Source organism: Schistocerca nitens, chromosome 7 (assembly GCF_023898315.1).
Source record: "Schistocerca nitens isolate TAMUIC-IGC-003100 chromosome 7, iqSchNite1.1, whole genome shotgun sequence".
In the NCBI taxonomy this organism is placed as follows: domain Eukaryota; kingdom Metazoa; phylum Arthropoda; class Insecta; order Orthoptera; family Acrididae; genus Schistocerca; species Schistocerca nitens.
The window spans coordinates 382,534,243-382,543,350 of NC_064620.1; positions in this window are offsets into that span (position 1 = coordinate 382,534,243).

The following is a 9,108-nucleotide window of genomic DNA, read 5'->3' on the forward strand; positions in this document are numbered from 1 at the left end:
GGCACCGTGGCTGAGCAGTTCTAGGCACTTCAATCTCGAACTGTGCGACCGCTACGGTCGTAGTTTCGAATCCTGCCTCGGGCATGGATGTGTGTGATGTCCTTCGTTTAGTTAGGTTTAAGTAGTTCTATGCCTAGGGGACTGATGACCTCAAATGTTAAGCCCATAGTGCTCAGAGCCATTTGAACCATACAACCTGGGAGGGGCGGAAATCCAAGCAATGCTGGCATAACAAAGGATGGGGCTAATCACGGATTTGTAGGTGTGAAGGATGGTAGAAAGATGCAGTCCCCATGTCTGGCTGGACAGGAGTTTCAGGAGGTGGAGTCTGTTGTGGGCTTTGTATTGGATTGTAAGGAGATGGGGAGTCCAGGTCAGGTGGCGGTCGAGGGTGAGGCCAAGGTATTTGTGGTTAGGAGTGAGGTGGATAGGATGGCCATAAATGGTTAGGCAGAAATCATGGAGACAGAAGGAGTGGGTAGTGTGGCCTATGATAAAATGTTGTATGACTAGAGCGGTAGACCGTTCGCCGGGTGCAAGTCTTTCGATTTGACGCCACTGCGGTGACTTGCGCGTCGATGGGGATGCAATGATGATGATCAGGACAACACAACCCGGGCCCTTAGGACTGACTTTCTGTCGCGCTGACCACTCAGCTACCGGGGGTGGACTGGCCTATGATGATCGCCTGGGTCTTGAAGATGTTGATACGAAGGAACCAATTTGTGAACTGGTCAAGGTGGGTTTGGATGGTATGTTGGGACTGTTGAAGGGTAGGAGAAAGGGCTAGGAAGGCGATGTCATCAGCAAATTGGAGGACTTGAACAGGCAGGGGAGGTTTGGGCATATCAGCAGTGTACAGGAGATAGAGGAGGGGGGAAGAATGGAGCCTTCGATCTTGCTCGTGGAGGGATAGAAGGTATGGGAGTTGGAATTGTGAATAGTGACATAGGAGGGACGACAGGAGAGGAAGGAAGCAACGAGACAGACGAAACTGATAATGAGAGCATAGGTCTGGAGTTTGAAGAGGAGCCTGGGAGGTCTGACATGGTCATAGGCATTCTGGAGGTCAAGGGAAACAAAGATATTGGAGCAACGAAAGTTAAGTTGGAGGGAAAGGAGATTGGTAAGGTTAAGGAGCTGGTCGTCAGCTGAGAAGGAAGGCCAGAAGCCATAATGGGTAATGGGAAGGAGGTGGTACTAGTTATGGTGGCAGTGAATATGGCAGGAGAGGATGGTCTCGAAGACCTTATTGAACATGGAGGTGGCTGGCTCTGAGTACTATGGGACTTCACCAGTAGTCAACGCAACGAGGATGCAGAAGGCAATGGAAACGGCTGCATTAAAGACACGTAATATGTATTCACAGTACATGTAGTTCCTAATTGAAAAGTGTTATAATCATCTCTCCATTGGCAAAAGATTCCTGAATAGTCCCCTGGAGGGGACTGTGATGGATTCAAAATGGTTCAAATGGCTCTGAGCACTATGGGACTCAACTGCTGTGGTCATTAGTCCCCTAGGACTTAGAACTACTTAAACCTAACTAACCTAAGGACATCACACACATCCATGCCCGAGGCAGGATTCGAACCTGCGACCGTAGCAGTCGCGCGGTTCCGGACTGAGCGCCTAGACCACCGCGGCCGGCCAACATGGATGTGAGGCAGATGGGATGATAGGAAGAGATATCAGATGGGGTTTGTTGGGTTTAGGGAACAGCAGGATATGGGAAGTTTTCCTCAGGTTAGTATGCAGTCCAACATCGAATGCCCCACACATACCTGGATATTACACGATTCGAGCTGTTGGCCTAATAGAGACCGACAGTGAGGCTCTATTCAAACTCTGTCAGGCGGTGAATAACGCTGTTCACGTGCAACCTCACTGATCGCTCAACATCGTATGCTGTTCACGTTTCTTATACAGCCTACCAGACCTGATAACAACATCTAACATGAACGACACGAAAGCATTCCTTTCCTGTAATTCCTGCCACTGGTCGAAGACTTGAGCAAAGGGCCGGCCGAAGTGGCCGTGCGGTTAAAGGCATGCAGTCTGGAACCGCAAGACCGCTACGGTCGCAGGTTCGCATCCTGCCTCGGGCATGGATGTTTGTGGTGTCCTTAGGTTAGTTAGGTTTAACTAGTTCTAAGTTCTAGGGGACTAATGACCTCAGCAGTTGAGTCCCATAGTGCTCAGAGCCATTTGAACCATTTTTGAACTTGAGCAAAATTTCATTTACCTACCAGTTTCGACGTCTCATTGACATCATCTTCAGGGACCTATACATGAAACTGGGTGTTACCTGGACTTCCGATGATTTCATCATGGTGCTTCCATCTTTTTGTGAGGTAGCGTATATAATCTTACAAATTCGAATCACTGTTGTCAGGGCCATTCTTTGAAACGCAATAAAGTTAATCTGATACATCCGGTCCGATGACTAAAATGAACACATTCACTTATTGACACATGCAATAGGAGTTGGAATGTCACAAAGCTTTTATCCTGCACTCTGTCAAATAGACGATGACGATGAATGATGATGATGATAATGGTGAATTGTGAAATTATTTCGTGTCGACTATTCTCGTCACATGGAAATATACGAATGAAATGAAATGGTTACAACTGGGCAATAAACAAATTTTAAGTGTCCCATTAGAAATTTACTTACTCGCTGTTCTTCGCGGGCGTGGCGAGTGCTGATGGCGGCTGTAAAGCCATTGACTGCACACTCTGGCGCCGAGTGCCGTATCAAGTGCCTGGGTGTGCATGTTCTCTGGCTTTGCTAGCCCTGGGCAGACGGGGGGAGACCACCGCTTCCATTCTCAACCCCAGACCGCAGACCTCTCTTCTCCCTCGCGGCCCTGGAAAGCAGAGTGGGGAGGCGAGGAATGTGGGTCGCGGCAACCAAGCAAGTGCCGAATAGCTGCAGTGGGGAGGGGGTCGAGGTTTCCTTCCTCACAGCGGCAGGGGAGGGAGGAGAGACACGGTCTACGTTGCTAAGCCGTGTTGCTTAGAACAACAATGGGGTGCGCCTGTCTCACGTTACAGTGTATGAGGAAAAACCGGTTTTGATCAATTAGTCGCCAAACAATTTTCTACTAGAGGAAAATAGTAGTTATCGACTTCATGACGCTGCGTCAGCTGTTATCAATTTGTCGTCGGGCAGTTGTCTCCTGCAGGAAAATCGTACTTATCAACTGGACTGCGTCAGAGCCATCCCTCAGTGCCGGCCAAGAAGACGGCAAGTACGGTTTCTTTCTGTAACATTTGTCGTTGGTGTGCGATGCGGAGCGTATTATTTGTGAAATACTGTAAAGGATATCTGCCCTAAGAGTCGTCACGCACATTTTCTCTGGTGTTGCAGCAGATATTTGCGACTTCGTTGTTGCAATGTGTGTTTGGCTCTGGCTCTGAGCACTATGGGACTCAACTGCTGTGGTCATTAGTCCCCTAGAACTTAGAACTACTTAAACCTAACTAACCTAAGGACATCACACACATCCATGCCCGAGGCAGGATTCGAACCTGCGACCGTAGCAGTCGCACGGTTCCGGACTGCGCGCCTAGAACCGCGAGACCACCGCGGCCGGCGTGTGTTTGGAGTCGGCGTAAACAAATACCAGTCATCACATCTTTCATGCGACGCCCAGTGTTGACGGAATGCGTCGGTTTGTTTCCCGTTACAACCAAAACGATTTTTAAATTTTACATGCCCGTTTGATAGAGCGGCACCATATTAATGTAGTGCGATATTTATTTTATCGCTACACCTTAACTGGGACATACTCGAAGAACAACCAGGAATCCGGCATCGACAACACTGCCCTGGTACACACTGATTGCTACCCTCATGCGTGCAGCGCTGCTAGTCGCTACTGGATTGCTGTTTATTCTTCGTGTTTTACTGTGCCTGTTAGTACACATCGATAAAACGAATGTAGTACTACTCTGATCAGGAACTGCCCTATCGAACGTGCACGAAAAATTCCAATTTAATATTTTTTTTCTTTTTCTTGTATTGGGAGAAAACCGAAGCATTCTCTTGACAGTGTGTATCACCTCAAGGACATGACCAGCAGTAATTGGTTGGGCTGACTCCAGCTATACGGTGCAAAAAGGAAACTGCAGTTATCTGCCGAAACACCAGAGACAACGTTCCTGTTGACTCTTAGGAGAGACACCCGGTATACACTACAGCCTACTGATATGAAGCTTTACTGTAAATCGTATTTTACAGATCTACATCTACACGAGTAATTTCCGAGTCACAAGTGTACGTCTGAGGGTGCGTAGAACCACTTCAGACTATTTCTGTGCCGTTTGCTCTCTGATAGCACGTGGGGAAAATAAACACTAAAATCGTCCCGTGCTAGTTCAGATGTCTCTTATTATGATAGTTATTTCTGCTTACGTAGAGAGGAGTCAACGAAATATTTTGGCATTTGTGGGAGGAACTTGGTAATCGAAATTTTGTGGAAACTCGCCGCTTAGAAAAACGCCTTTGTTTTAATGATTTCCATCTCAACTTGGTTATCCTATCCGTGACACTCTCTCCCTTATTTTTCGATAGTACGAAACGAGCTACCCTCGTAGAGTAGGCAGCTCTCTTTACAACCTTGTGGCCAATGTGACTCGAAGCATGAATATAGAGAGGAACCTGCAAAAGTTTCCCTGATATCGAATACGAATACACACAATTTCTAAGATTGGTACCAAGTTGGAACGATCTTTTGCTGTTGGTTGACGAGGCCTACACAATGTCTAGGAGGGGAGGCGTTCATGGGATGGCCGAACAGAAAATACTGTTGAGAGGATGCTACGTTTGTCACGTTTCGTGGGAACTGGAAGGTAGGGTTCTTGTTGACCCCCAGAGTACACAGATACTTGCTACATCTCAAGTGGGCACTTGGGGGCTAAGGCACCGTTGTGGCCTCGCGTCAGCGATTACCTTCCGGAAACAGCAGCTTCAGAATACGCCTAGCAACCCCTGGGAACCAACCCAAATGCCACTCGACTCTTGAGCAAAGCTTTTCCGTCCTACACGATAGCGGGCACGGCTAGTCCCTGAATAAACATCCTTCTGTGAGAAGCTTTCATTCACTACGCAGCAACTTGTACTGCCCTTTGCAGTATGAAGAAAAATGTAAATAAACTGATACAGGATCGAGAAGAGATCTGTACTGATCTTGTTACAATATAAATAAAGACACACTGTACCTAGTCAGTAACATTTACGTTTTTCATCTATGATGAGTTTCGAAGTCTTTGCTCCATCATAAAGTGGCAGGTCTGGCGTTTAGCTCAGAAGCATTGCTTCTGCGAAACCAGTGATGTCAGAATACCTGCAAAGCTGTGCACACTGTTGTACTGTCGTCACAGAGTTGGAAGCACCTCGAACGTGTGTATATGCCAATATAATTGTTAGACATTCTCTGAATAGACATTAAATATTGAAATAAATTTACAACAGTCTTCGAAAATGTTACACACACACACACACACACACACACACACACACACACACAACTGAGCGCGCACGCACGTGCCTACATTAACAGACAAACAGAGTGTACGAGAAATTCAATAAACTTTTGGAGAGTGTTCAAGTACACCTGCTGGGATTTTGGTATGAGGGATCTATGTTTTCTGGTTGCTCATAACAGAGCTACTGCATTTCGTTTTATATCTTGGCTCAGTTAGCTTTGTATCTGTATTGCACCGGAAACAGTGGACAAGAATGTAGATCTGTATCTTCCCTGGAAACAACCTTTTTCCATTCACTCACGGTATTTGCAGTTGACAAGATTAAGGGCCACTTTACTCGTTATTCTCAAGCTTGAATTGAGTGCTGCTCTGCTCTGTCTTGGGTCATAACAGAGCTACTGCATTTCGTTTTATATCTTGGCTCAATTAGCTTTGTATCTGTATTGAACCGGAAACAGTGGACAAGAATGTAGATCTGTATCTTCCCTGGAAACAACCTTTTTCCATTCACTCACGGTATTTGCAGTTGACAAGATTAAGGGCCACTTTACTCGTTATTCTCAAGCTTGAATTGAGTGCTGCTCTGCTCTGTCTTGGGTCATAACAGAGCTACTGCATTTCGTTTTATATCTTGGCTCAATTAGCTTTGTATCTGTATTGAACCGGAAACAGTGGACAAGAATGTAGATCTGTATCTTCCCTGGAAACAACCTTTTTCCATTCACTCACGGTATTTGCAGTTGACAAGATTAAGGGCCACTTTACTCGTTATTCTCAAGCTTGAATTGAGTGCTGCTCTGCTCTGTCTTGGGTCATAACAGAGCTACTGCATTTCGTTTTATATCTTGGCTCAATTAGCTTTGTATCTGTATTGAACCGGAAACAGTGGACAAGAATGTAGATCTGTATCTTCCCTGGAAACAACCTTTTTCCATTCACTCACGGTATTTGCAGTTGACAAGATTAAGGGCCACTTTACTCGTTATTCTCAAGCTTGAATTGAGTGCTGCTCTGCTCTGTCTTGGGTCATAACAGAGCTACTGCATTTCGTTTTATATCTTGGCTCAATTAGCTTTGTATCTGTATTGAACCGGAAACAGTGGACAAGAATGTAGATCTGTATCTTCCCTGGAAACAACCTTTTTCCATTCACTCACGGTATTTGCAGTTGACAAGATTAAGGGCCACTTTACTCGTTATTCTCAAGCTTGAATTGAGTGCTGCTCTGCTGTGTCTTGGGTCATAACAGAGCTACTGCATTTCGTTTTATATCTTGGCTCAATTAGCTTTGTATCTGTATTGAACCGGAAACAGTGGACAAGAATGTAGATCTGTATCTTCCCTGGAAACAACCTTTTTCCATTCACTCACGGTATTTGCAGTTGACAAGATTAAGGGCCACTTTACTCGTTACTCTCAAGCTTGAATTGAGTGCTGCTCTGCTCTGTCTTGGGTTTGTTGCTTTCGGAGGGTCATTTGTACATTAACAATGATAAACAGCAATATGGATAGATACACAGATGAAGAGTTGGCCGTTATGCACCTCATGAACGCCTTCACTGAATGCAGTGGAAGCGCGCCACAATGAGACAAAGCTGAGCTGTTTCACTAGCTATGACAAACCACATCAAAGTACCTTCGCGCCTGCACATAGTTGGACTCTCGTGTGGTTTCTATTATAATTTTTGTTTGTTGCATATTACAGGCTTCTTCACTATTGTAGAGCTATTTTCACAGAAACAAGGGTGGCTGCGATAACAAACTGAACAAATCATATCTACATCATTGCTCTGCAGTGAGCTTCTCGAGACTATAGTTCGCTTGTAGTAGAATATTTAGAAGGCATTCCTGCACAGTGTCTGAAAGATTGCTGACGGAGTTCTGGTTCAACCTGTTCGTACACACTCACATGCATCCGCGCGCGTGCATGACGATTATTGTGATTTCTATACATACATATATTAATCGTCATGCCCAACAGCTGGGTATAGCGATAATCCCGCGAGTCTGCTTTTGTACGAGTACTTGCAAACTCGTGTACTTGCTATCCTTGCTATGAGGGTCGAGTCCAAAACATAATACATGGCCTCTGCTTACTAATTACACTACTGGCCATTAAACCGAGAAGAAAAGCAGATGATAAACGGGGAATTCATTGGACGAATATATTATACTAGAACTGACATGTTATTACATTTTCACGCAGTTTGGTTGCATAGATCGTGAGAAATCAGTACCCAGATCAACCACCTCTGGCCGTAATAACGGCCTTTATACTCCTGGGCATTGAGTCAAACAGAGCTTGAATGGCGTGTAGAGGTACAGCTGCCCATGCAGCTTCAACATCATATCACAGTTCATCAAGAGTAGTGACTGGCGTATTGTGACGAGACAGTTGCTCGGCCACCATTGACCAGACGTTTCCAATTGGTGAGAGATCTGGAGAATGTGCTGGCCAGGGCAGCAGTCGAACATTTTCTGTATCCAGAAAGGCCCGTACAGCACCTGCAACATGCGGTCGTGCATTATCCTGCTGAAATGTAGGGTTTCGCAGGGATCGAATGAAAGGTAGAGCCACGGGTCGTAACACATCTGAAATGTAACATCCACTGTTCAAAGTGCCGTCAATGCGAACAAGAGGTGACCGAGACGTGTAACCAGTGGCACCCCATACTATCACGCCGGGTGATACGCCTGTAGGGCGATGACGAATACTCGCTTCCAATGTGCGTTCACCGCGATGTCACCAAACACGGATGCGACCATCATGATGCTGTAAACAGACCTGGATTCATCCGAAAAATGACGTTTTGCCATTCGTGCACCCAGGTTCGTCGTTGAGTACACCATCGCAGGCGCTCCTGTCTGTGATGCAGCGTCAAGGGTAGCCGCAGCCATGGTCTCCGAGCTGATAGTGCATGCTGCTGCAAACGTCGTCGAACTGTTCGTGCAGCTGGTTGTTGTCTTGCAAACGTCCCCATCTGTTGACTCAGGTATCGAGACGTGGCTGCACGAACCGTTACAGCTAAGCGGGTAAGATGCCTGTCATCTCGACTGCTAGTGAAACGTGGCCGTTGGGATCCAGCACGGCGTTCCGTATTACCCTCCCGAACCCACCGATTCCATATTCTGCTAACGTCATTGAATATCGGCCAACGTGAGCAGCAATGTCGCGATACGATAAACCGCAATCACGATAGGCTACAATCCGACCTTTATCAAAGTCGGAAACGTGATGGTACGCATTTCTCCTCCTTACACGAGGCATCACAACGACGTTTCACCAGGCAACACCGGTCAACTGCTGTTTGTGTATAAGAAATCGGGTAGAAACTTTCCTCATGTCAGCACGTTGTAGATGTCGCCACCGGCGCCAACCTTGTGTGAATGCTCTGGAAAGCTAATCGTTTGCATATCACAGCATCTTCTTCCTGTCGGTTAAATTTCGCGTCTGTAGCACGTCATCTTCGTGGCGTAGCAATTTTAATGGCCGGTGTGTGTGTTCATTCAGCGTCTCTAATGATCATCTCCAAAAATTAGAAAAGACTGACTAACACTCCTTGTCTTACGGCCGTGCGAATTCCTCTACGCTTTGCGTAGTAGTAAAATAAC